Genomic DNA, 27,689 nt, shown 5'->3' on the forward strand with positions numbered 1-27,689 from the left:
AGGGAGACCAGTTATGTGACCTTTAGGAAATCCCCTCATCCTCAGGGGCCTTACGCTAAATTGTATTTTAGCATCTATTTAGAGCTCTTGTTTCATTGGCTGAGCATCCATAATGGATGCCATTAAAGCACCATCCCTTTCTGTTTATTTTTGAGCTCCATGCAGCAGGTTTTGTGTTGTTTTGTTTTGTTCGCTTTTTAGGGCCACACCCGTGGCATATGGAAGTTACCAGGCTAGGGGTAGAATTGGAGCTGCAGCTGCCAGCCTACAGCATAGCCACAGCAATGCAGGATCCGAGCTGTGTCTGCAGCCTACATCACAAGCTCACAGCAATGCCAGATCCTTAACCCAATGAGCGAGGCCAGGGATCAAACCCGCATCCTCATGCTTACTAGTTGGATTCATTTCTGCTGAGCCACAAAAGGAACTCCTCACACAATGTTTAGATGTTCTAGTTTGCAAATGGTGGGGGAGTGCTGATTTCCAGCCGTGATCCTTATGGCAAGACTTGACTTCCTTTTCCTCTTACCTATCTTTGATGGGAAGGGTGTCTTTGGTAGAGTAAAGAGTCTGGGACTTGGTTAATAAAAATAATGTCTTGAGGTTAAAATAAATAGATGCTCAATACTAGGTGGGGAAAAAAGTTCATCTTTCTTAGAAGAAAATGCTAGTGGTTCTTAAAACTCTCCAAAAGTGGTCCCCAAACCAGCAGCTTTAGCATCACTGGGAGCATGTTAGAAAAGCAGATTCTCAGGATCCTTCTCAGGCCTTCTAAGTCAGAAACTCTGGAGCTACAATTGTCTGTATTTTAATAAGCCCTCCAGATGATTCAGACACTTGCTCTGAGCTACAGGGTTACATAATATCTGTTTGCTTCTTTTTTCCCCCATAATAATAGAACAATCAGGGCAGCAGTAGGTTCAGCTAAAAGGTAACATTCCTTATCATACCTGACAGTAGAATTGACCTGTGTGATGCAAGCAGAAGTCACTGGGTGGGGATTCTGGGAAGCTTCATTAAGGCAGTAGGGCAGCCTCCACTATCAGAAAATGCCCTTCTTATTTTTGCCCCCTTTCTTTTACTTTCTGCCTGAACTAGAAGTCCAGTAGCCGTCTTGGACCATGAGACAACCTTGAAGATGGACGTGACAACCTAAGGAAAGTGGAGCAGGTTGAAGGAGCATTGACCCCTGATAACGAGGTGCTACCATTACTAGCTCTGTACTTCCTTCTTTCATCTTCTTTAGACTTACAGTTGACTTTTGGACCATGTAGAGATTTAGAGGTGCTGACACTCAGTAACTAAAAATCCACATATAATTTTACAGTTGGCCCTCCTTCTTTGGGGTTCCTCATCTGCAGATTCAACCAACCTCAGACTGTGTAGTATTGTAGTACCTATTTATTGAAAAACAAAACAAAACAAAAAAACCTACATGAAGTGGACCCAAGGGTCAACTGTATTTGGAATTACTTTGGTATTACTACCCTGAAAAATACCTAGGGCTAAAAGCCTTCTCCAACAACATATGTAAAGATGGGTCTCATTCTCCAAGGTGAAGCATGGACCACGATGGAAGGGATGAGGAGGAGAAAAGATGGAAAGGACAGTGAGGGCATAAGGAAAGTGAGACCAGAGAAAGGTCATTCTCAGCTGCCCACTTAAGATGCCCTCTTCATGAACCAGAAGTTGACTTCATAAATGAAAAGATGGTTTCTCACCACCCTCTGGACTTTATATGTCCAGAAAAGAAATAGACACCAGCAATTTCTCCAGCATAAATGGGCCTATTGGGGGTGAGCAGAGAATTGCAACTTAGGGTCCTTTAATGATTTTTAATTTTAAAGAAAAGGGAGATAAAGGATGAAAAGAAAATGGATGAGGAAAGAAGTCAAGAAAGAAAATTGGAAGCAAAGGGGCATATGGCTTCTCTCTCTTAAATGAAATCACAAAGCACAGCCTTTTGGAGGGAGATTCAAAGTTATAAATCTTTATTATTTTAGTTTCTTAAAGCTCGGTTTGTAAATGAAACAATTAAAATATTCAAATTGAAAAGCCAAAGTAAATCCCAATTATGAGCTCTTAATCTGCTAAGATTTTGTTTTCCTTCCCTTCACATACAGAATTATATTTCTTGTCAACTTCCATGGAAATCCTAGTGATGAAGTTGCTTTCCATGGAATGGAGGCTGGGAGGAGGGGTCTTTTCACATCATGTCCCTTCAGACAGTCCTGAGGAGTTTTAATGTGTGGGGCCGTCCATGCCTTCCGATGGCCGTGAGTTTAGAGAAGAGTCTTCAAATTAATGACAACAGTAGAAGAAAAGAAGAGCTCTCAGGCAAAGGGTATCTCTTTACTCTGACCGGGGCAGGATGTCAATCATGTGATATGTTGAATCCGTAAACAAACAGCAGAGTCTTCTCTGGGGATTGTAATCGGGTGAGCTCAGCTTGCCAGGGCGGATGGGAGGCCCAAGCAGGGGAGGGGAGGATTTCACCAGTGGTCAGGAGGGAAGGAGAATCGGGGCTTTCTTCTCCCACTGAATCCTCTACCCGCTGCTCACCAACCCGCTGCATAATAGGAGGGAAACGGCAAGCTGTCCGTTTCCACTGTCATTTTCCACTGTGGGTGCAGACAGACATTAGACAGACATTAGATGGTGGGGCTCGGGAAGGAGCAGAGTGAGCAGGGCGAGAATCTGGGCTTCCCCAGGTCCTGCCTTTACCTACCTTTTCACCAGCCACGAACCAGAGTCTGGCTTGTCATCAGCATCCAGTCGGCTGATATATTTCAGGACCACCTTGGCACTTTCTAGATGCCCTCGAATCAAGCCAAATCCTCAAAAAGCTGCCAACTTAGACTATATTGTCTTCCACTCTTTTAATTAAACTGATCTAATTAAATTTCTCACCACCTTAGAGCATGCAGTCCAGGAGTCAGATCTAATTTGATTTATTAAAATAATGTGCTGTTGAGTGAAATTTATATCTGTCTCATTAGGTCTGTCTGTCGATGGTTCACTCTGAAGCCTGACCAGGAGGGGGTTTCGCCTCCATTCTTTCCTCAGAGGCACAGGCCATGTCCCTCCCTGCTCCAGCTTCCTCAGGGGGAAACCCAAAAGGAAGCCAGAGTAGAATGGAGCGGCAGCAGCAGCAAGGCAAGGGATGCAGGCAGAGAGCCAGGAAGACCGAAGGGATCATAGGAAAGGAGGCCAGAGGGAAACCAGAGAGGAGAAACCAGGTGAGACTCAAGCAGAAGAGGTGGGAACTCTTCCACCATCTTTTGGATGTAGTGTTTAGCCTAAGTATCTCACAGGATGGTTTTCTGTTGCTAATGGACTAGATTTCCCAGCCTTATATCCCTGAGGGTGACCCTGGGTCAAGCCCACCCCTAGAGGCAGGCGGCTGGGTCTATCTTTGGGACAGTTCATTGCTTCCTTCTATGTGCTGGCCTTCATCTTTCCTGCTTCCTAGCCTCCTTTTAGCCCAGAAGCTCCAGGGGGAGGAAACGTTACTCTTATAATTATCCATTTTATAATCCCCAGGTCACTCTCATTGACCTGCCTTGGGTCATCCAGCAGCAGTAGCTCCCAAATCCACTGACTGCAGTGAGGACAGCATTGTACGGGGCCATCATTACAGTTCAGGATACTGTGTTAGGTTCCTCAAAGTTGCCAAGACAGTAGGTCTTACATGTTCTCTCCACAAAAAGAAATGGTAATTTTGTGAGGAGATGGAGGTGTGAACAACTACTACAGTGGTAATCATTGCACGATCTGTAATAGTACCCCCCTCCCAAAAAAAAAAGGAGTTCCCGTCATGGCTTGGAGGAAATGAATCTGACTCTCATCCGTGAGGACGCAGGTTCCATCCCTGGCCTCACTCAGTAGGTTAAGGAGCCAGTGTTGCCGTGAGTCGTGGTGTAGGTCAGAGACGCAGCTTGGATCTGGCCTTGCTGTGGCTGTGGTATAGGCCAGCAGCTGTGGCTCTGATCAACTCCTAGCCTGGGAACCTACATATGCCACAGGTGCAGCCCTGAAAAGACAAAAAAAAAAAACCCTTAAGTTCTACCGAACCAAGAGAGAAGATCTAGGGGGCAGACCTAAACCCAAAGTCCAGCCCAACCCAGCGAAACCCAGAAGAGATGGGCTGAGCCACAACTCATCGGCAGACCTGTAATTAGGAAATAAATGCTTAGAAGCTGCCGAAATCTGAGGATATTCGTTCCATAGATTATTACAGAAGAGATCGGACTAATGTACAAAGAACAGGGCCAAGAATTACAGCTGGGATAAGAGGGAAAATGTGGGGCTGATTGTAAATACCCACTCGGAAAGGAGAAACAGAGCAGATCTGGGGGACAAGACGAGCAGCATGATTTTTGCTTTGTTTTATGAGTCATCGATGCTGTCCTTAAGTTCTACCGAACTCTTGGGTCTTGGAGAGCAGAAGGGGTACATGGATCATCATTGCACTTCAGGGCCTAGCACCATACTTGGCACATCCTAGACACACATTCATTGTGGTTCAATAAGTGAATAAGTGCAATGTGTGTGATAACAGGATAGCCAAGAGGGAATTCTCTAAACAGAAGTGCACATCCCAACTCAAGTGAGAGAACTGAATTTAGCGATAGCGAATCACTTCGGACAGAGGTGATGGCGAAGCTGCACGAGGATGTGTGTTCCCGAGGGAGCAGTGTGGGGACAGAGTGCAAATGGCTAAGGACAGGCTCCTGGGGGGTCTAGTGTTTGGGGAGGGGAGGATTCAGTGGGGGTCGGTGAGGGAGAGAGAGCAAGAATGATTAACGAGGGAGGAGGAGGGAGAGGGCTGCCCAGGGTCACTCAGACCCAAGGAGGGAAGGGTTTCAAGGTTCACTAGTATCCATCTCAGGAGAGAGGTCAAAAGCAACAAGACTGGGGAAGAAACCTAGAATTCCTCTCAAAAGGAAATCATCTGATGAACTTAGAGGTGTTTCTACCCTGTGTAAAATTTTGATTGCCATCCAACAGAAAATATATAAAGATCGTTTTAACCCTATAGGCAGTAATAAATGGTAGAGGCAGGAGTCTGTAGCTTGAAGGCACCTCACATAACAGAGAGTAACCTTGGCTTCTAAGATCGTTGTCAAGAGGATGTCATAGGAAACTGGGCAAAAATCATTTTAAAAATAGAAAGAATCGGGTCCTTTCACCTCCCACAACGGCTCTGTACTTTTTCTTTTTTCATTCTTTTCCCTTTGGAAACAAGGAAAGCAGCTAGAGAGAATTCCTGCAGAGAAAACATATATTTCCCTCTTAGCCAAGCATTTGGAAAGCAGAGGACAGCTAGGCTCCACTAACAATGATTTAATTCACAACAGCAACGGGCTTCATAAATAATAACTGGATGTCAAGGGGTGCCTCTCCTGTGAACTGAGATGGCAAGTTGAGAGGGCAGTATAAAACTCGTTAGTGAAAATGCACACGGGGTTCCACTTTAAAAGGGGATTATTTGCTTGTCCGAATGTGGTAATTAACCAAGAGCAATGGTGGGGTCTACAAGATCCACTTATTTGATAGAAGATAAGCTAATTTCACTGAGCTTTGCAATAGATGCGAAAGAAGCGATAAGAATGTCCAACATTTGCAAGCAAACTGATACCAAACGGTTTTGTGAGCGGCTGACTTCAGATAGACAGCTCGGAGACTCTGAGAAAGGACTCTGTTGAAACAACAGTAAGAAATTCTACAGCCTAATAAATACCATAGGGAAAAAGGAGTTAGAAGTAGTGATCGTTTAAAGTTCAATTATAAAGAAATTATTAGTAAGTTAATAGTAATAGAGAAGGAAAGAAAACAGTAACTCCTTAAAAAGGATTGACCGAAATATCCCAGAAGAGCAATATAACATGCCCATTTGTTTTTGGGTTTCTTATCGTTATAAATGATGGACTATCAAAGCAACAGCAAACCCATTAATCAAGACTGTAAACAATTAAAATCTTTTTCCAGATCCGGGAAAGCATCAGAATGATCAAGACAGTGCCAAAAAAAAAAAAAAAAAAAAAAAGGAACATAAATTTCAGCCAGCTCTTTGGATCTGGGAAGTGTTTAGGCTACCCAGCCAAAAAGTCAGAGAGCAAAAAGTCTAAACTAAGCTGATAACAACTGATCATTAATTAGAACTGAAGCCAACTATCTCAGTCTAGAGAAATGTCTTGGCTACTCAGCTAAGAGCCAGAAAGCCAAAGGGCCAACTTGGGTTCATGACGATTAATCACAGGCAGAACCACTGCCCAGAAAAGCCCCTATTAATGAAGGGGCGCCTTTGAGAAGAAGCAGCCCCCAAAGAAGCTGGCAGAGACACCCCCACCCCACCCCCTAGCCAGAGAAAGAGAGGAAAAGATAGGGGACCTTGTTCACTTGCTTTGGGGCTCAAACTAAGGCTTGTAATTAATAGTCATGTATAATGAATTCTAGCATTAAAAGGCAAACTAAGCATCTGATAACTCATCTTTGCTGCAAGGATTTTTTTTTTTTTTTAAATGAGACTAGTCTTGAACTACCATTGAAAGAGGAGGAAGATACAGGTAGAGAGCACAGGAACAATAATGGAGCTGACTTAAATAAAAGGTGTCCGAAGGGAAATTAAATGCTGATGACACCACAAGTCAGATACCAAATGGAAAAATGGGAAAATGACAGTATGTGATGGGAAGCGACTATGAAGGGATAATTTAGAGGGGGGTTAAGCACTGGATGTCATTTATAAGCTCATGCATACTGATATTTAAACTCATTTCTGCATCGATAAAAAAGCATTTCCCTATCTAATCAGAGAAGGCACAAAGACCTTTTAATGCACACATCCATTTTCCTTATAGTAATTTCATATTTCATGGATTCCAGGCTAACATTTTTTTTACATCTAATATCTCTGAAGTCAGAATATATCTCACAATCATGACATGTTAAGAGTTAATTGGAGATGGAGTTTCTGTTGTGGCTCAATGGTTAACGGACCTGACTAGCATCCATGAGGATGCAGGTTTGATCCCTGGCCTCGCTCAGTGGGTTAAGGATCCGGTGTTGCCGTGAGCTGTGGTATAGGTCACAGACGTGGCTTGGGTCCCGTGTTGCTATGGCTGTGGCTTAGGCTGGCGGCTACAGGTCCAATTAGACCTCTAGCCTGGGAACCTCCGTATGCAGTGGGTGCAGCCCTAAAAGCACACACACACAAAAAAGTTAATTGGAGGCATTTTTACTTGCTTATTGGTACTAAACAATGCCAGTTCTTACAGTTAATGCCATTTAGATACGATGTAGGTCACATGAGTGATGTGGCTTCACTTAACACCACTTGGTGCTCCAGAGGAGGACCTGGTCCCTTGCCGGGCAAGGTCTGAAATACAGAGAGCTGGCTGGGAGCCGTGGATGCATGCAGAGCTAAGCAGTCCCTAGAAAGTTTTGTCTGTGGCTAGTACAGTGGGAACAGGGCTCTGCAGGCTGTGCCCTGAGAACTTTGCATCAATAAGATGTGTGAGCTTGCCCGATCATCCTGTGTGGAGCACAGGTTCTTCCTGGGAACACAGGGGAGGTGACAGGCTGTACCTGGATCCTTCCCACACACCATATACTGATATTGTGCTCAGAACTCATTCATGTCTCATAACAACACAGGAAAGTTGGCACTAGTGTACCCTCCCCATTTCACAGATGGGAAAACTGAGGCTCCAACATGGTGAGTAATCCTGCAAAGGTCAGACTGCTAATAAGTGTGGAGGCCAGGGAATAAGCATAGGCCCATGTGGCTTCAGAGCCCAGGCGCTTAACCATTGCATCGCCCTGACTCTACCAAGACAGTGTTTGGACAATGCATGGAATTGGTGAGTCAGAGGGATTGGGTAAGAGAGGAGGGGATGGAGGAGAATGGAAAAAACAGATTTTAAGCAGGAGGAGACAGTAAAGGTAAGAAAAACTCTCACCCTTGAGTTTTGATACCGTCTATCGCTGAAGATTTTCATTCCATGAAGGGCTCTTTGTGAAGGGTGGGACTGCTGGTCGGAACACACTGCTTCTGAGCCTTGTGGACAGGTGTCAGGCACCTGAATGAGTAAACTATTTAGTCCCTGGGATTCAGATGGTGTGTGATAAAACCTGCACTTTTCCACCATCGAAAATGCAGGTTTTATTCCTGGAAAAGCTGATTAAAATGCCTAGTGTCTTAATTGTCCAAAGAAGAAACCACAAAAACATTATCTTCAAATCTGAACTCTCAACTCCCTGTGCATGTGTATTTGTGTGTGTGTGTTGTGTGTGTATGCGTGTGTGTTCAGAGATGCATGCCATTTTAAAAAGCTATAAAACATAATGACTCGGCTAAGCTCTGAACATGTGTGATATTTCACAAATACCACTCTGAAATATCTAGGTTATGTTTACACATTTGAAGACACGTTAGGGTAATTTCCGTGGGAAAAATGTCTCTTTCCCCTAAATTCTATGTAAGTGGTAGTTTTGAATGCCTAAGTACATTGTTGGTTAAAGAGAACATCATTGTCACTTAATACATTACTGGAGATACACACAGATGTTGTTTATGTTTGCGTTTTATGTAAATTGCCTTTCAGTCGAGAAGAAATGTATACATAGGATTCCAGCTTGTTATGTTCTACATATTTAGTTTGCGTGGTTTGTTTATGTTTCACAGAAAGCAAATATAAGAAAGCAATAGAAACCAGCATATTGTCTCACACGCTCTGATAGTTTTAACATTAAGTGCCCTGCATTTGTGAACCTTTACAAATGCTGAGGAATTTTGAGACACTCCAGGCAGACTGTCTTCCCCAGGCAGCAGTTTTAGCTGATAGCTTGTCTTCCCACCATCCTTCCTTCGCTCGCTGTCTCTTCAGATCCCATTCCCATCTCACAATGTGCTTCCTGGGGTCTTGTCAAATCTCCCCCAAATTGGTGTCCTGATGCCCCTGTAACAAATGGCCATAAACTCGGTAGCCTAAAACAACAAAAATGTATTCTCTCAAAGTTCTGGAGGCCAGAAACCTGAAGCCAGTTTCCTGAGGTTGACTCAAGGTGTCAGCTCGGCCATGGCCATGCTCCCTTTGGAGATTCGAGGGGAAAATTCATTCCTTGCTTTTTCAGCTTCTGGACGCATTCTTGACTTGTGGCCACACGGGTCCACTCTCTGCCCCATGATCTTATTTCCTCTCTTCTGTGTATTTCATCTCCTTCTGCCTCTCTCTTAGAAGGATCCTCCTGAATGCATTTGGGCCCACCTGGATAATCTGGGAAAACCACTCTGAGATAAGATCTGTAATTTAATCACATTTGCAAAGACCCTTTTCTCTTATGTTGACCTTAAAGAAAAGAAAAAAAAAGCCAGTTTTATTACCAGTTATTTTTACCAACAAAATAGATTTATTTGGAAACAGCAGAGAATTGTAGTTTGGGATAAGTATGCCATAGCAAAAATTATAGGCGACTCTGGAAAAATAAAGGCGAGGAACCATTCTTTTCTAGAGGGAAAGGGGAAGCTGGGAGGGGCTGTTATAAACAGAGTCCATTGGAGGAACCTGGGCATTCAAAGTATAGTGGCTTTTCATTGGCTGAGTTGTAATACTCTCTCATTGGCTAGGCTGTGGTTGGGTTGGCCAAAAAAAAAAAAAAAAAAAAAAAAAATCTTCCTCCTGCAGGGATAGTAAAGCAGTGACCTTCCTGCTGGGAATGACAACTGCCTCCCTTGGTGTTGGGCTCTGTCATTGACACCGAGTGGTGAGAGCTCCCCATTCTGGACTCTCAGCTCCATTTTAAATGAGGTTTCCTTTATTCCATTCCACGCAACCAGGGATTAGGACCTAATATCTTCGGGTGGCCATTATCCTGCCTGCTCGGAGCTGTAGCCACTGGCCTGCGCCAGAGCCACAGCAACGTGGGATCCGAGCCGTGTCTGCAACCTACACCACAGCTCATGGCAACGCCGGATCATTAACCTACTGAGCAAGGGCAGGGACCGAACCCGCAACCTCATGGTTCCTAGTCAGATTCGTTAACCACTGCGCCATGAGCGGGAACTCCCTACTTGTTCTTCTAATCCATCTCCAGTCCCACCTTTTCCATGAAGGAGGACGATGGGAAAAGCTCTGACCTGGGACTCAGAAGAGCTAGACTCTAGTTTTGACTTAGCGTTAACTTGCTGAAGTCCCGTTTGGGAATCTGAGTTCTTTGGCAACTTATCTTTGATTTTTTTTTTTTTTCCTCTCATACTTGAGCACCCTTTACAGATTAGCACCTCAAGCTGTTGTGCAGCCAACCAGCCCTCCAGCGCTTTCCAGAATTACTCCCCTGGCATCTGTTGAGGAGTGGGCATTCCTGCTTCTCTCTCTCTCTCTCTCTCTCTCTCTCTCGCAACAGCTATTGACTGAGGTTAAGAGGAACATTCTTTAAACTAGAGAAATGGACAATTTAGGGGAGCAAAATTTGCCACCCCAATTGTGTCTCTTTAGCACGAGGGTTAACTTAGGCTCATTATTTTTAAGATGCAGAAGACTCAGAAAGAAACTTCCTCCCCATCAATGGTCAAACCAAATATTATTTAATGGCAATAAAATGCTTCAAAATAGGAATGACATGTTATTCATGTTGTTATTATTATACGTGTTGTTTAAATGTTATTCATGAATGATTATCCATTCAGCCATGGCATGGTTCTCTGTCTGGGGAAGTCACATTAAATAAACAGATGAACAAAAATCTCTAGTATCTCTTTTTGGTTCTTTCTTAGGCTTTCCAACTCTGTGCATACATTGCCCATCTGTTCTTGCATGCTGTCTATTTTATCCATAAAGCCCTTACCATAGTAATCATAGTTGTTTTAAATTCCTGGTCAGATCATTCAAACATCCCTGCCATGCCTGGTTCTGTTGCTTGTTCTGTCTCTTCATTTGGGGGGGGGCTTTTTTTTTTTTGTCTTTTCTAGGGCCACACCGATGGCATATGGAGGTTCCCAGGCTAGGGGTCTAATCGGAGATCTAATCATTGGCTTATGCATCTGCAACCTACACCACAGCTCATGGCAACCAGGGATTGAACCTGCAACCTCATGGTTCCTAGTTGGATTTGTTAACCACTGAGCCATGACGGGAACTCCTGTTCTGTCTCTTCAAATTGCATTTTTTTGCCTTTTAGCATGCCTAGTACATTTTTTTCTTGATAGCTGGATGTGATGGATTAGATAAATGGGCCTTTACTAATGCCATAGTGGGGTGCGGGGGGGAGAGGAGGTGTTCTATAGTCCTATGATTAGGTCTCGATCTTTTAGTGAGCCTTTCTCTTTCCCTGAGCTGGGAACGTCACAAGTGTTTCTCAGTTGTTCCCCCCCGCCCTTAGGTGGGACAGGATGGTTAACGTGGCTGGAGTTGGGTATTTCCAGTCCCCAGGTCAGTCAGCTAGGCTCCAATAATACCCAGCAGGTTAGCCTCTGGCTAACTGGTCTCCCTTTGAAAGCGGGCCTTGTTGAGAAGGACAGAGAGCCCTGGCCCGTGTCAAAATGGTTTTATTCCCCCCTCGCCTGCTGAACACTTGAGGGGATTTTCTCTCATGTTTACGGTGGAATCCAGTTGGACACTGGGCGGTATCGTGCCCCTCCCCCACCTCCAGTAACCCCCCACCCCCCACCCCCACCCTCACTGGAGTTTTTAAGCTTCCAGACTTGTCTGCATCTAGTCTCCAGAAATGCATCGATTTCCAGTTCTCCTCCCCCAGTCCTGCTTCCCACAGGTGTTTCTGCTCCTGAGTTTCTGCTCCAATAAGCTGGGACTCCCTCTATCCACTTGTCAGTCTTTCCAGTCTTGGGGACAGTGTTTTGCCCTGTGACCTCCCCTCTCTTATGTGTCCAAGAGGAATTGTTGACTTTTGGTCTGTTCAGCTTTATTAGTTGTTGTTATGACAGAATAGCAACTTCTAAGCTCTTTACTTGAGGAACCGAGAGTCTCCACAGGATGAAAAGAAACATTTCAAGTTCTGTCCTCAAGGAACTTACTCCCTGGATGGGAAGCCAGACAAAAGCCAAACAAACCTAGGCTAGACTCTCAGGTAGTGATGGCTGTTAGGAAGAAAAATAAAGTGGTGGGAAGAGAACCAATGGGTTGGCGGGTGGGGGATGGAGGGGGTGGCTATTAGGATAGAATGGCCAGGGGACATGTGAGCAGAGCCTGGAGAGAAGGATCAGGCCACACAAACACCAGAGGCAGAGAGTTCCAGGCTGTTGGAACCTCAGGAGCTTGATGTGATCGAGAAAGCCAGTGTGACTGGAAAGCGACAGCAGAGTGACCAGAGGCGAGACTGGAGAGGGAGACAGCAGCCAGATCACCCAGGACCTGAACATACTGTTATAAGAGGGATAAGAAGACAGTGATGGATTTTGAATCAGGAAGGGAGGTGATTTGATTTTCATTTTATACCTTTGTTACAGGGCCATGTGGAGGGTGGCTTGTAGGTGGGCAAAGGCAGAAGAAGCTGGGAAATATGAGGAACCATAGCTGGGTCTGGGAGAGAAGGGACTTGGCTCCACTAGGGCCCAATGGAAGGAGTGAAAAATGGTCAGATTCTGAATGTAATTTAGAAGTAGAGTTGGAGTTCCCATCGTGGCTCAGTGGTTAATGCACCCGACTAGTATCCAGGAGGATGCAGGTTTGATCCCTGGCTTTGCTCATAGGTTAAGGATCTGGCAGTGCCACGAGCTGTACTGTAGGTCACAGACATGGCTTGGATCTGGCGTTGCTGTGGCTGTGGTGTAGACCGGCAGCTATAGCTCCAATTTGACCCCTGGCCCGGGAACCTCCATGTGCCTTGAGTGCGGCCCTAAAAAAGACAAAAGAAAAGAAAAAAAGAAGAAGTAGAGTTGATGGACTGGCTGTGGCAGTGTGAGAGAAAAAGAGAACTTAAAGATTTCCCCCATCATGGGTAGGTGCAAATGGGAAGGGATGACAAAACAAAATCAAGCATTAAATTCGGTTTGCCTATTAGGCATCTAAGTAAGGTGCTGACTAAACTTTTGGACCTATCCATCAGGAGAGAGTTCCATGCTGGAGATCTAATTTGGGGCACACAGACATGGCTTAAATCCATAAAACAAACATTATATCTAGAGCAGCGCTTTCCAATATGGTAGGTCCTAGTACCCACATGTGGCTATTGAGCACTTAAAATGTAGCTAGAGGAACCAAGGAGCGGAATTTTATTTAAAGTTAATTAATTTCAATTTAAAGGTAAAATAAGCACTTGATTCAGTGATTGGGAAACTTTTAAGTATGTTTGGAAAAACTTAGGTGTAGTTTTTAACTGTACATGTTCCAAAATCAGGCATTTCCTCTGAAAGGGAAATCAATTTTTTATGAAAGTGTGGCATCCGAATTAAGATGTACTATAAATGTAAAATACATGCCATATTGCAAAGACTTGGTACAAAAAATGAAAAATAACTCAGTAGTTTTCATATCGATTATATGCTGAAGTGAAAATACATTGGATATACTGACATAATAAATATGTCACAAAAATGAATTTCACCTCCATCTTTTTGCTCTTTTAATAATGTGGCTATTAGAAGACTAAAGGTTACATGTGTGGCTTCCATTACCTTTCTATTGAATGGGAGAGAGTGTCCCAAAAAAGAAATATCTGGGACTAAACCCTTGGGGTACTTTGAGAACTAGAGGTTTTCAAGAGGGGGATAATCCTTTGAAAAAGCCTCAAAAAGCAGCAGCCTCAAAGGGAGACCAACCAGGAGAGTGAGGCATTCTACAAACCACGTGAAAAAATGTGTCAGGAAGGGAGAGGAAGCCACTGTGTAAGAGGCTGCTGAAAGGTCAGACACAACAGAGACTGAGAATTGGGGATTGCATTTTGCAACATGGAGACTGTTAGAGACCTTGATGCTTTCAGTGTGTGTGTGTGTCTGTGTGTGTGTGTGTGTGTGTGTGTGTGTGTGTGTGTGTGTCTGTGTGTGTGTGTGTGGTGTGTAGAGGAGCACAAAAGGCTGACTGGGGTAGATTATTAAAAAACCAACCATAACCTACTCCGTCAAGAAATTTTGCAGAGAAGCAAAATGATGGAGGTATTGGAGGATGGGGGGCTCGAGGAAGGATTATTCTACTTAGCGGGAAATATATTTTATAATAACTACTTGTTTTTTTATTCTCTGTTGAGCTTTGGACCTAAATACATCATCTCATAAATATCTATTAGCTGGCAGGATGCTTCTAATTTAATTGTTTAATCTGAGTTGAGGAATGCTAAGAATTTTAAATTGGTACCTGTGTTTTACTGGGCCCAGAGAATTATTGTGAACAAAAAAGTCTAGGATTATCAACTCTGTGTTTAATGTTATTAAAATGACTAACACAATGGACTAACACACTGTTCCCTAAAATAGAAAACGGACACCTTCTGTGTTGCAGAAGTGTGTGGAATTCTAGAACATTGGAATAGAACACAAGTACCAAATTTGCACGAAAATTTCATCATCGTGTCTTCATTTCCATAGTACTTAGTGTAGGTTCTGGCGCATAATAAGTGTTAGTATAACTGAATGCATGAGTAAAGATAATCTCAACATCCTGAAATACTAAAGGAACTAGCAATACCCAAGAATTCACCAACAGATGGCGCCATGCTGTTTCCTTTATGAGTTTACGTATGGACAATGTTAATATGACATCATTCAGTTCTTAATTTCAAGTGCTGGTTGGGGAAAAAATGGAATCCCCAGGAATATATTCTGCTCCTTTGAATTTTAAAACTGGGTTATTAAAGCATGTCCATATATATTTATTTATTACAAATGTCTATGTTCCTCCTCTCACTTAGGCCCTTGCCTTGGGTCAGACTTTGAAAGAAAAGGAAATGAGATTGACTTGTAGACAAGAGAAAGAAAATGCCCACGGGTTATCACTGTTGTGAATAAGAAGAAGTTGGGTTGCTAATTCATTCCCCCTCAGAGATGAGTAATATCCAGTGGCAGTCAAATCCAGGATGTTTTGCTGCCTGGCATGATGCTTTAGAGAGCAGATGTTGCATTTTGCAGTTTCAGAGTGTTCAGACTGAAAGTGAGAAGGACTAAACACACAGTGTGCTTTCAAAACAAAACCAAACAACTTCTAACCCCATATGGTCTGCACACCCAAAGTGTAAATATTCGTTTGAGCGCAGCATGTAAACAGCGCTCCCACCATGAATCCCGTTTACTTTGATTTTCTGTAGAATTGCTTGTAATTTTCGTAATATTCTTTTTTAATGTATCATTTCATTTTATTTTTTTCTTATCGAAGTATAGTTGATTTACAGTGTTGTGCCAATTTCTGCTGTACAGCAAAGTGACCCAGTCATATACATTCTTTTTCTCATATCGTCCACCATCATGATGTACTTTCAAGAGACTGGCTACAGTTCCCTGTGCTGTACAGTAGGAGCTCATTGCTTATCCATTTTAAATCGAATAGTTTGCATCTACTAACCCCAAACTCCTGGTCCAGTCCGTCCCACTACCCCCCCCCCAACCACTGGCAAACCCAAGTCTGTTCTCTTTATCTGTAAGTCTGTTCCATTTTGTAGATAGGTTCATTTGTGCCATATTTTAATTTTTCATCATGTTCTATGCCCATTATTTTGCCTGCAGATCTGAGAAGTGCATAGATGCGTCCCAAGAAGAGTGTTATGAAAAGCCAAGCCTGGCAACTCCTATGAGCATGGGGTGGAATCCTAGTCGCACGCAAGACAAATGGGCCAGCAGCGACATGAACAGTCTTCACGGTAAGTCTAAAATTGTACCTAAAATTGGAGAAGAGCAGCCACTGCCACAATTGTGCTTTGGTGTCATCAAGAACTCTATCTCAGATGTGGATAAGTCCCTGCAGATAAATGCAATTGGTCATAGGTAGGGAAGCAGGTTTTTTTTTTTGGGGGGGGGGGTGTCTAAGATCTTTATTATTTAGCAACTTAGCTGGGGAAAAAAAGGCAAAAATTTGGAGTTATCCAATTATCCTCATCCTCATTCAGAAAGTGGGTACTTTCCAAGTGACAGGGTCCTGCTGCAAGTGGGGCAGGTCAGCAATGCCTACAGTGCCTGCTCCACCTGCCCCCTCCTGCTATGAGCCTGGCGGCTTAGGTTTCAGGAGGGGTCAAGCAGGGCTAGTCTGGGTCTCCCAGAAGTTCAGCAAGATCCACCCAGGTTCTGGTGTATCTGAAATGGCCAACACTTTGCCAGGAGGGTTATCCCTGAGTTTCTAGAAACTAACACCACTGTGAACTTAAAAATGTATACACACCAATGACATTTAAGTAATGCACCATTTATGCTCCCTGTGTTTCCTTCCACGTGAGCATCCTCTTCAGTTGTCCTTGTGGGTTTCTTCCATCCTTCTTTAATGGAGACTCATCCTGGAGCTCCGTAACCCACTCACTGACTCAATTACCACCCACAGGATGAAGATTCTAGGCCTCTCTTGAGTTCCTGACTCATCTCTCCACCTCCTGAACCTCTCTTCCTTGAATGTCCCATCAGAATCTCAAATGCAACATGTGGGAAAAGAAAAAAAAAATCTCATTATTCTCTTCCCCAAACTACTGCCCTTCCACATTCACCTCTGTGTGTATATGTGTGTATTTCAAAGTTTTTCAGTGTAATACTTGATACTTTCAAAAAAGAACATGAGGAGTTCCTGCTATGGCGCAACGGGACGGGCGGTGTCTCTGGAGCCCTGGGATGGAGATTCAATCCCTGGCCCGGGACAGTGGGTAAGGGATCTGAAGTTGCCGCAGCTGTGTCTCAGATCTGATCCCTGGCCTGGGAACTCCATATGCTGTGGGTGGGTGGCTGGGTGGGGCGGGGGGAGATAAAAAAATAAAAAATAGAAAAAAAAACGAGTTATATAAGTTATGAAGCATAATTATAAAATTGATATTCACAAAGGCTTGAGAAATAGCACATTAACCAGTATTGTTACATCTGCCTAGGACTTCACTGTCCCAACCTCTTGACTCCTCTTTATAGTGTATTCATTTCCTATTGCTGCTTCTGTAACAAATTACCACAAATTTAGCAGTTTGAAACAACGTTAAGACTGTTATCTCACAGTTGTGGAGATCAGAAGTGTAAAATGGGTCAGCAGGGCTGCATTTCTTCTGGGGGCTCCAGGGAGAAAGCTGTTCCCACCTTTCAGAGGCTGCCTACCTTCCTTGGCTTGTTGCCCCTTCTGGAATCTTCAGAGCGAACAGGATAACATCTTCAAATCCCTGTCTCTCTCCTTTTTTTATAGTGTCCGAGATAACACAAAGGATCAGATTCTCAAATCAGACTCACATGAATCAGAAATCTCATCCACTGTTAAGCTCTACTAATAATTTAAAGGATCCAGGTAATTTTGAGGCTTCGGTGAAGAAGCAGGAAGTCTGAGACCATTAACAACGCTCTTCAGATCCTTTCTTGCCACACTGGATGCTCTCTGGACCCAGAATAATAAAGGGAGTCTCTAAGCAAGTGTGTGAGATTCACATCACTTATTACAGAAGGAGGTCATTTGAAAATAAAATGCCTCTGTCTATATGCCATTGACTCATAGATCTCAAGTTCGTTTACCGCGACAGTTCTGGATGACCAGATACATCCTTCTAAACGCATCCCATGGATAAGGACCTTTCCATTCACAAATTCCTTTAATTCATTTGCCAATGTATCTGTTATGAGTATGTTTACAAGATTAGACCCTGTTTTTTCTTTCCTAGAGTCATTGTTCCTCATTCCCCAACTGGAGAGAATGAATTCCAGACCTGCTGCTTAACCATTTATTTCTCGGCATCTTTGATGAATATGTATGGTGTGAGGTTGTTGTATTTTTTTCTATATGGATAACTAGTTGTCCCAGTAACATTTATTTATTTATTTATTTATTTATTGTCTTTTTAGGGCCACACCCACGGCATATGGAGGTTCCCAGGCTAGGGGTCCAGTCGGAGTTGTAGCCGCCGACCTACACCACAGCTCACAGCCGGGTCCTTAACCCACTGAGCCAGGCCAGGGGTCGAACCCACGTCCTCATGGATGCTAGTTGGGTTCGTTGACCACTGAGCCACGATGGGAACTCCATCCTTTTTATTTATTTATTTATTTATTTATTTATTTTTTGCTTTTTTGTGAATTTCATGAAAAAAAATTTATAGACTGTAATCTATATAATATGGAGTGTTTGAAAAACATAATATTTGGAGATGATTTATGAATTAGTATGTGGTCAAATTTTGAAATATTCTCCATGTGTTGAGGAAGATCATGTAATTTTTGGAAGATTGTGTATCCCTTACCTGTAAAGATAGTTGTTGTTGCTAATTTTTAGGGCCACACCCAAGGCATATGGAAGTTCCCAGTTTCGGGGTTGAATCCGAGCTACAGCTGCGGGCCTACACCACAGCCACAGCAACGTGGGATTCAAGCCTTGTCTGTGACCTACACCACAGCTCACTACAAAGCCAGATCCCACTGATTGAGGGCAGGGATCAAACCTGCATCCTCGTGGATACTAGTCAGGCTCGTTTGTGCTGCGCCGTGAAAGGAATTCCTTAATGATAGGTTTTTTAACTGCCTAGTAAATTAACCTGATTGTGTATTTTTCAAGCTTTCACTTTGCAAGTTTTCCCCAAGATTTGTTATATTCTTGACTTATGAATATTTGAGATAGGTATGCTGAAATCTCCCAGTATGTTATATGTCAGTATTTTTCTGTGGTTCTATTGATTTTTTTTCTATGTCATGAAGTTTTCATTATTGAGTGCTTACAAGTTTAGAATTATCGTATCTCCATGGTGAATTTGTCATAATATAGTGACCATCCCATTGTCTAATAGTACCTTTGCTTCTAAGTTTACTTTGTCTAATGTTATTATAACGTCACCAGCTCTATATGGTTAATATTGGCTTGGCCTTTAAAAAAATCTTTGTATTTTCAACATTTCTAAGTCCTTAAGTTTTAAGTGTGTCTCTTATAAAGAGATTGTAATGAGTTTTTTTTGTCTTTTTTTTCTGGTCAAAAAAGTCTTCAGTTGTTTTAGTCAATTTATATTTATTGTGATTATGGATATATATCAACTTGTTTTTACCATTAATTTTTTCTCCTTTTCTTTTAAAAGTTGATTGCATTTGTGTTTAACATTTTTTCTTTTTTTCTTTTGCTTTTTAGGGCCATACCTTAGGCTTATGGTGGTTCCCAGTCTAGGGGCGGAATCAGAGCTGCAGCTGAGGGCCTACGCCATAGCCACAGCAACGCAGGATCCGAGCCACATCTGCAACCTACACCATAGCTCATAACAATGCTGGATCCTTAGCCCACTGAGCAAGGCCAGGGACAGAACCTCAGTCCCCTTGGATACTAGCCAGGTTCGTTACTGCTGAGCCATGATGGGAAATCCTAACATTGTTTCTTATTTCGTTTTTTTTTCCACCTACTGGATTGAAAGTATGGATGTTATTTCTATTCTTTTCATCATTACATTTGAAATATAATTATTCATATTTAACAAGTGTGAATAAGTAAGGACTCAGTTCATGTCTCAGACCCCTACCTCCTGCCTTGAACAAAAATTCACTTTAGAACATTTTAATTTGTCATCCAATTTTTCTTTTTCTGGACATGTCTTATTTTTTCCCCATTCTTGAAATATACTTTGCTGGCTATACACAACTTTAGACTGAGAGTCGTTTCTCACAGTATCTTTGGTGTTTTATTTTACTGTCTTTGGTTTCTGTTATTGCTTCTTAAGTTCTTGTTATCACTTTTAAGTTGGCTGTAAGTCTAACTGTCATTTCTTTGAAGGAAATTTGTCTTTTCTCACGCCTCCTTTTAAGCTCTTCTCTTTGCCTTTGGTGTTCTTCAGCACATTACCATGTGGGTAGATTTGAATTTCTTTTTATTTATTCTGCTTAATAAACTTTGTGCTTTCTATATATGTGGACTTGTGTCTTTCATCATCTTTCTGGAAGACTCTCATCCTTTAAACCTTTAAACCTTGCCTCTTCATTATTTCTAGTTTTTTATTCTGGAACTCAAAATAGGTGCATGCAAGACCTCTTGTTCTATTTTTTTTTTTTTTTTTTTTTTTTTTTTTTTTTTTTTTTTTTTTTTTTTGTCTTTTGTCTTTTTTTGTTGTTGTTGTTATTGTTGCTATTTCTTGGGCCGCTTCCGCGGCATATGGAGGTTCCCAGGCTAGGGGTCGAATTGGAGCTGTAGCCACCGGCCTACGCCAGAGCCACAGCAACGCAGGATCCGAGCCGCGTCTGCAACCTACACCACAGCTCACGGCAACGCCGGATCGTTAACCCACTGAGCAAGGGCAGGGATCGAACCCGCAACCTCATGGTTCCTAGTCGGATTCGTTAACCACTGCGCCACGACGGGAACTCCTCTTGTTCTATTTTTAATATCCCTTAAAATATCTGTTGGTATTATTTCATGTCTCTCTTGTGATGCATTCTGGAAAACAGTTAAAAATATATCTTCCAGTATACCAGTTCTCTCTCTCTGTTTACCTATGTCTAATCTACTGTTTCACTCATCTATTGTTCTTTTATATTATAATAAATTTTACTTTAAAGAGCTATATTTGATTATATATTAAATTTACCTGGTAATTTTTAATAGGCTTGTCTCTTCTTGATTGCTTATTTTTAATTCCATCTTTCTTTTTTTTAAATCCAGTATATAAATTAAAAAAATACTCTGTGTCAGATAATTCCAAAATTTGAAGTCTTAGGGAGTCTAAATCTATATTTTGTTGTATCTGCTGACACATATTTATGGCATTTGTTTTCCTCCTAAGTGTGTCTGTTTGTCTTTATGGTGAGTTCATATTTACTTGAAGGCACTTTTTTTTTTTCTGAGAACATATGCATTTGCTCCTTCTAGGTACCAGGGTATTTAAAATACCTATGGCAACTTTAGCTTCCTTCTAATTTTTTTCCAGTCTAATGTGAGAGCTTGCAGTTTGGGTCTCTCATCTTGCAAGTAGTCCAAGACAGGACTTGATGGCAGATTTTGTATGTAGTCACTGTGAAAGTCGTCTTTCTCTTCTTTTCCTGAAAAATCTCCTTCATCTTGAGATCCCAGGAATGCGTGGAAAATAATGTTTCGTGCATGACCTATTTGTTTCAGAGTGGAGGACCTTGCAGAGCCTTTACCACACCAATTCAGACATGGATTTTATTTGCTTTTTAGTGGAAACACCACTAAACTAGACCTGGCTGTTATCCTAGATATGCTTTCAAACGTCTCTCCCTCAGCTTTTCCAGGACTGGCCTGAATAATTTCTCTTGGATTATTCAGAATCTCCACTCAGTCTCTATTTCTACAATTCTGTACCTGCTACTCTATCCCAAGTCTGTAGCACTAGACTTGGTACCTTGTCTAAAATGAAAACATTAATCTCATTGATGCCTTTTCAGTGATAAACATCATTTAATGGCTTCCCAACATGTTCTGAATAAAATTAAAATCCCTTAACCTGGGACACAGATTTCCATCTCTCTCTCTTCTCCAGCTTCTCCGGTGCTCTTTTAGCCCTTGCTCTTGCATTACCAACCTCATGAGCTTCCCACAGAGGGTTCTCTGCCCTCTTTCAGGGAAAACTAATTTCTAGGCAGATATAAGTTATCAGAGCCTTTTACTTCGAAGTCTATTTATTCTTCTTCCTACATAACAACTCTGCTCCAGAGGCCAATCATTTTTCAAGCCACATTTAGTGAGAGTTGAGTATTACACAAGTGTGAATGAAAGAAGAAATCCCCCAAAGTCAACTTTAATATACTCTATAACCAATCTATTACTGAAAAAAATTGTTTTTAATTGCAGAAAGAAATATCCAAGGATGAAAGCTTAATTCAGTTGTGATCCTTGAAATCTGAGCTTTTTAATTAAAAAAATGAAACTTTGCAACGACACTTCCTCCAACACCAACACATTTAGACTGTCAGCTGGGCTAAGGTGTGCATAATGTGCAGAGTGAAGGAGCTGTTTGAGGAGTCTAATTTTTTAACTTTCTGCAAATGTGCCAAGTGACTTAAGAACGGTGTGAGGGCCTAGGCTCCCCAAGTAGAAGCTAATCAATATATTAAATCTCAAACTATATCGAGTGAATTGAGTAAAAAGAAGAAAGATTATCTATTTACTGAAAAAAAGGAATCAGCCTGAATTTTTGTATCACATAAATAAACAGCCAATTGATTAATTAAATATTTCCTTATTCTCACTGTGCAGCAGACTCATAATGAGTAGATCGCCTGGAATATGAATTTAGACTCTGAAGTCATGAGAATTTGGCTCATTGGGTAAGTTACTTAAATCTCCTGTCTCCTCACAGGGTCGACGTAGCCATTAAACGGGGTAACACATGGCAAACAAGTACCATATTACCTAACACAAAGTAGAAACTTAAGCATCATTTAGAAGGACACTTCAGATCAGAGAAAGCGTTATAACATCAGCTGTCATTTTGTGACCTTTCTATTCAGGGGAATTTTTTTTTTTTTAAGCTATAGCAACAACTTAATTCAATGCAAATAGGCTAATGTTTCATTTACGAAAAAGTGATTACAAAGTTATCCTTAATGAATCACCCTCCCACTATTCACTGATTATCATCAATTTTACATCAAGTTCTCCTCAACAGAGTGTTTCTTGTGTGAATAACTTACTTTTCCATCTTATAATGAAAGGTCTAGCTATGCCATCAAGATGTTCGAATATTTTCATTCAATTAACTTAAAATTATGTAATGTGAAAATAAATGATGGCCAAGAGGCTGATGGGCAGTGTAATTCTGGTGAGAACTTATATTTCACACTTTGGCTTATTTAGTTAGAATTTTCTTTGGGTAATAAAAATAGTGTTATATAAAAATCAGTTGTATCTAACCTCACACATACTGCCATAAATGACTCTGGCAAATCCTACACTCCAAGTGACAGTGATGAATCTCCCAGAAGGCAGTTTTACAGTAAAACAGGGCTATCCCAGACTGCTCAAGATGAGTTATTTTGGATAGCTGAATGTTCCAGGTAGCTAATTTAAAATAACAAAACAGTGAACATTGCAACTATTTGGATTGGAACGTTTTCTAATTGGGTCATATACTTATTTTTTTCTATAACAGATGACATAAGGATTATGATGCTGACTTTTCTCAGTGACTCATTGTGACCTGAATGTTAAAGAATCAAACCCAGATCTTGGTATTTGAATGATCCCCTCCATGTTACTTTCGGATTCACTCTTCTTCTTCTGAATTGGCCAAAAGCACAAGACATAAGAATGCCAGTGACCTGCCACAGGACACTGTTTTGGCAGAGGTACCCTCCAGATCAGCAAAGATGAAGGTCTCAGCACACTAATCTTTTTGTTTGTTTGTTTGTTTGTTTTTTTGTTTTGGTCTTTTTGCCATGTCTTGGGCTGCTCCTGCGGCATATGGAGGTTCCCAGGCTAGGGGTCCAATCAGAGCTGTAGCCACCAGCCTACGCCACAGCCACAGCAACGTGGGATCGGAGCTGCATCTGCAACCTACACCACGGCTCACAGCAACGCTGGATCCCTAACCCGCTGAGCAAGGCCAGGGATCGAACCCGCAACCTCATGGTTCCTAGTTGGATTCGTTAACCAATGAGCCACAACGGAAACTCCCTCAGCACACTAATCTTGCACCACCTTCTCCTCTCGCTGTTTATGCAGAGTCCTCCACGCTGGCCTCTGTTACTCAGTGTGCACCCAGGAAAGGATCTCTGGGGACTAGTGAGGACTGGCCCTCATTTTCAGCAGTTTCTGTGGGTCATTTGACCGTATTTTGCAAATCCAGCAGGATGTCACTCAAAATGTCTAGGTCACAAATTTCACTTTTTTTTTTTTCTTTCTTTCTTTTTAGGGCCGCATCTGCAGCACATAGATGTTCCCAGGCTAGGGATCAAATCAGAGCTGCAGCTGCAGGCTTATGTCACAGCCACAGTAACTTCAGATTCAAGCTGCTTCTGCAACCTACGCCAAAGCTTGTGGCAATGCTGGACCCTTGACCCACTGAACGAGGCCAGGGATTGAACCTGCATCCTCATGGGTACGAGTGGAGTACTTAACCCACTGAGCCACAGTGGGAACTCCCATAAATTCATTGTTGGTGCAGTGGTGTAGCCGTGTTTCTCTGCTACCTGCTGACAAGGAGGGAGGGGATGGTCAAGTCAATAAGTTAAAACTGGCCTTGGTTGCTGCCATGGCTACGTTAACTTGCATCATAAATGGGAGGAGAGATGAAATTAAAATATCTAAATTTTCTTTTTTTTTTTTTTTTTTTTGTCTTTTGTCTTTTTGTTGTTGTTGTTGTTGTTGTTGCTATTTCTTGGGCCGCTCCCGTGGCATATGGAGGTTCCCAGGCTAGGGGTTGAATCGGAGCTGTAGCCTCCGGCCTACGCCAGAGCCACAGCAACGCGGGATCCGAGCCGCGTCTGCAACCTACACCACAGCTCACAGCAATGCCGGATCCTTAACCCACTGAGCAAGGGCAGGGACTGAACCCACAACCTCATGGTTCCTAGTCGGATTCGTTAACCACTGCGCCACGACGGGAACTCCAATATCTAAATTTTCAAAGGGGATCTAGGGCAGGGTTTGGCAACTAAGACTTAGAGACCAAATTCAGTGCATTGCTTGTTTCATATAGCCCACGATTAAGAATGATTTTCATGTTTTTAATGGCTGAAAAAAAATCAAAAGGATATTTCATAACAATGGAAAATCGCATGAAATTCTAATTCCAGTGCCCATAAATAAAGTTTTATTGGAACACAGCCATGTTCATTCATTTATGTTCATCTATGGCTGTTTTTGTGCTACAGTATCAGAGTTGAGTAGTTATGACAGAGACCATATGGCCCCCAAAATCTAAAATATTTACTATCTGGCATTTTTTACAGAAAAAGTTTGATGACCACTGGTATAGAAGAATAAATTTTCTTTGTCTTCTGCCTAGAAATTTCTTTTTTTGGACAGAGAAGTAGAGCTCCTTCCAAATTTATAAAAGCCTACCCACTCTTGTAAATAATAGAGAAGAATGATCCCAAATTCTCATGGTGGAAATTCCAAGAACGTATGTGTATGTTTCTGTGTACAGAAACGAAGTATCTAAAATACCTAAGTGTATTTCAAGCTGACCACCACATGTGATGATCATTATGAACATAAATTGTTCTCATAAAAGGATAACATTTATTAAATTATGTCAGTAATTTAAACAACATATACAATTTTGGTAACCTTTCCCCTAGCCAACCAAGGGCTGCCATTTACCTCAGGGTGTTCAGAATTTCTCAAAACAGGAAAAAAAGAGAGAGAGAAGGTCAATGGCCAGGTTTAGACTACCAGTAATCTAGAATCTTAGAAAAGATTTTTCTTTTTTAAGCCCATAGAGAGACAATGGTCTGGAAATTCTTGAGGATTTTCTAAATTCCTTAAACTCTCCTTTACTTACTAAGAGCTATGCCTGTGTGACTTCAGGCTTATGGTAAGTCACTGGTAGAAATAACTCAGTAAAGGATCTAAGAGACTGACTCATGGGGAGAAGGAAAAGCATGTCCCTTGGGCCCCAGTGCATTGTGGGTGACAGCAGGATACACATTTGAGAAGCAGTTGGTTAGGCAAGTGTGTCCTGGTTGCTCCTCTCCCAGCCCACGTCCCAGAGAAGACAGGGAGATGGGGGTGTCAGAAAACTTAGAGGAGTTCCCATCATGGCTCAGTGGAAACGAATCTGACTACTATCCATGAGGATGCAGGTTCGATCCCTGGCCTTGCTCAGTAGGTTGGAGATGCGGCATTGCTGTGAGTTGTGGTGTAGGTCGCAGACGCGGCTCAGATCTGGCGTTGCTGTGGCTCTGGTGTAGGCTGGCAAATGCAGCTCTGATTCCACCCCTAGCCTGGGAGCCTCCATATGCTGCAGGTGGCCCTGAAAAGAAAAAAGAAAAGAAAGAAAACTTAGAGCTAAGTCAAGAGCCGAGTGGGAGGGTTGCCCCTTTCTCTACGTGGGACTCTCGGGGAGACAACCGTGATGTGTGGTCTTGCTCCAGTGTGAGGCAGCCAGTTAAAAGGTGAACAGGCAGAGAGAGACTGGGTTAGCGTTCTGGAACCTCTCTTGGCCCCGTGCATTGTGGAGGGATCCGAAGTCCCGCATGCTGTGTGGGGAAACACGGAGAAGAGCTGATGATGCTGGCTGGCAGGGTGGCTGGTTGAGGGGTGGACCGAGGATCCGCTGCCCAAGACCAAGCTAGACCTGAGGGGAGGGTGGCAGGGGGGAAGGGAAGCATGTTCCCCGGCACCCGTGAGAGCCAAGGGGGGGCCAGGAAAGGGAGAATACATCACGTGCTCGCCAACCGCAGACTTCTTCAGTGGCCCGGCGCCCCGGGAAAGGTAACCGTGGAGATCTGGGGAACAGCATGTGCCTCCCAGACCCTCTCTCCTGCCACGAGCTGCGGTAAGCTGTTTCTCTCCTCCACTCCTTACAGCTGGGGGAGGCCCAGGGGCCAGGGCCAGGAGACCCCTGCAAAAGAGATGACGGCAACCGAATCAGTGACTCAAAGGTAGCAGTCTTCAGCTAGAAATGCCTTATGGTTTTAACTAACCACTTTAACTCCATGCCTGACTCCCACCCATCCCTCCCCACATGCACACCTGGCAAGGTCATGTCCACTTATGGTCTACTTTTTGTTAGAACACAGGAATAGTCATGTGCTGAGTATTTTGATCCTTCTGCTTTATTCAGTGTTGCAATGCCTTTTTTTTTTTTTTTTGGCTTTTAAGGGCCAAACTTACAGCATATGGAAGTTCCCAGGCTAGGGGTTGAACTGGAGCACAGCTGCCAGCCACAGCCACAGCCAGAGCAATGCCAGATCTGAGCCACATCTGAGACCTACACCACAGCTCACAGCAACACTGGATCCTTAACCCACTGAGCAAGGCCAGGGATCAAACCTGCATCCTCATGGGTGCTAGTCAGATTCGTTTCCACTGAGCCACAACAGGAACTCTGAATCTAAGTTTTTAAATATATTAAATTGGAATAGCCATGCAGACAGCCTCAAATGTCATCTCTACTTCAAGCCCAATTCAAGTGGAGAAACCAGGAAAAGATACCAAGGATGAGTTTTCTTCTTGTCCTTAATTATTAAAAAAAAAAATGTTAAGGAAGTATAAAGTAGAGTGATTGTACAGAATGGGTGGTTGCATAAAATCATGTGGTGGAGCAGACAAAGCAGAAAGAATCCTGGAGTTCCCTGGTGGCCTAGCAGTTAAGGATTCTGTGCTGTCACTGCTGCGGCACTGGTTTAATCCCTGGCCAAGGGACATCTGCAGGCTGCGGGCATGGCTGAAAGAAAAAGAAAGAAAGAAAGAAAGAAAAAGAAAGAGAGAGGGAGAGAGAGAGAAAGAAAGAAAGAAAGAAAGGAAAGAAAGAAAGAAAGAAAGAGAGAGAGAGAAAGAAAGAAAGAGAAAGAAAGAAAGAAAGAAAAGAAAGAGTTTCAAAGCACAATGCCGAGGATAGGATGAAAAGGACATTATGAAGATGACACTGATGGTGACACTACACGTGCTGTAGGAGTGTCTCTAACACTGAATTCATTTTCCATG

At 42.6% G+C, this 27,689-nt stretch overlaps 1 long non-coding RNA gene across 1 annotated transcript; it reads left to right on the forward strand.

The window, feature by feature from the left end:
• On the forward strand, nucleotides 401-23,457 carry LOC106504634. Its single transcript, XR_002346619.1, has 5 exons — nucleotides 401-3,239; nucleotides 15,671-15,804; nucleotides 17,310-17,530; nucleotides 22,293-22,363; nucleotides 23,188-23,457. It is a non-coding gene; the product is annotated as an uncharacterized LOC106504634 (long non-coding RNA).

Source organism: Sus scrofa, chromosome 8 (assembly GCF_000003025.6).
Source record: "Sus scrofa isolate TJ Tabasco breed Duroc chromosome 8, Sscrofa11.1, whole genome shotgun sequence".
In the NCBI taxonomy this organism is placed as follows: domain Eukaryota; kingdom Metazoa; phylum Chordata; class Mammalia; order Artiodactyla; family Suidae; genus Sus; species Sus scrofa.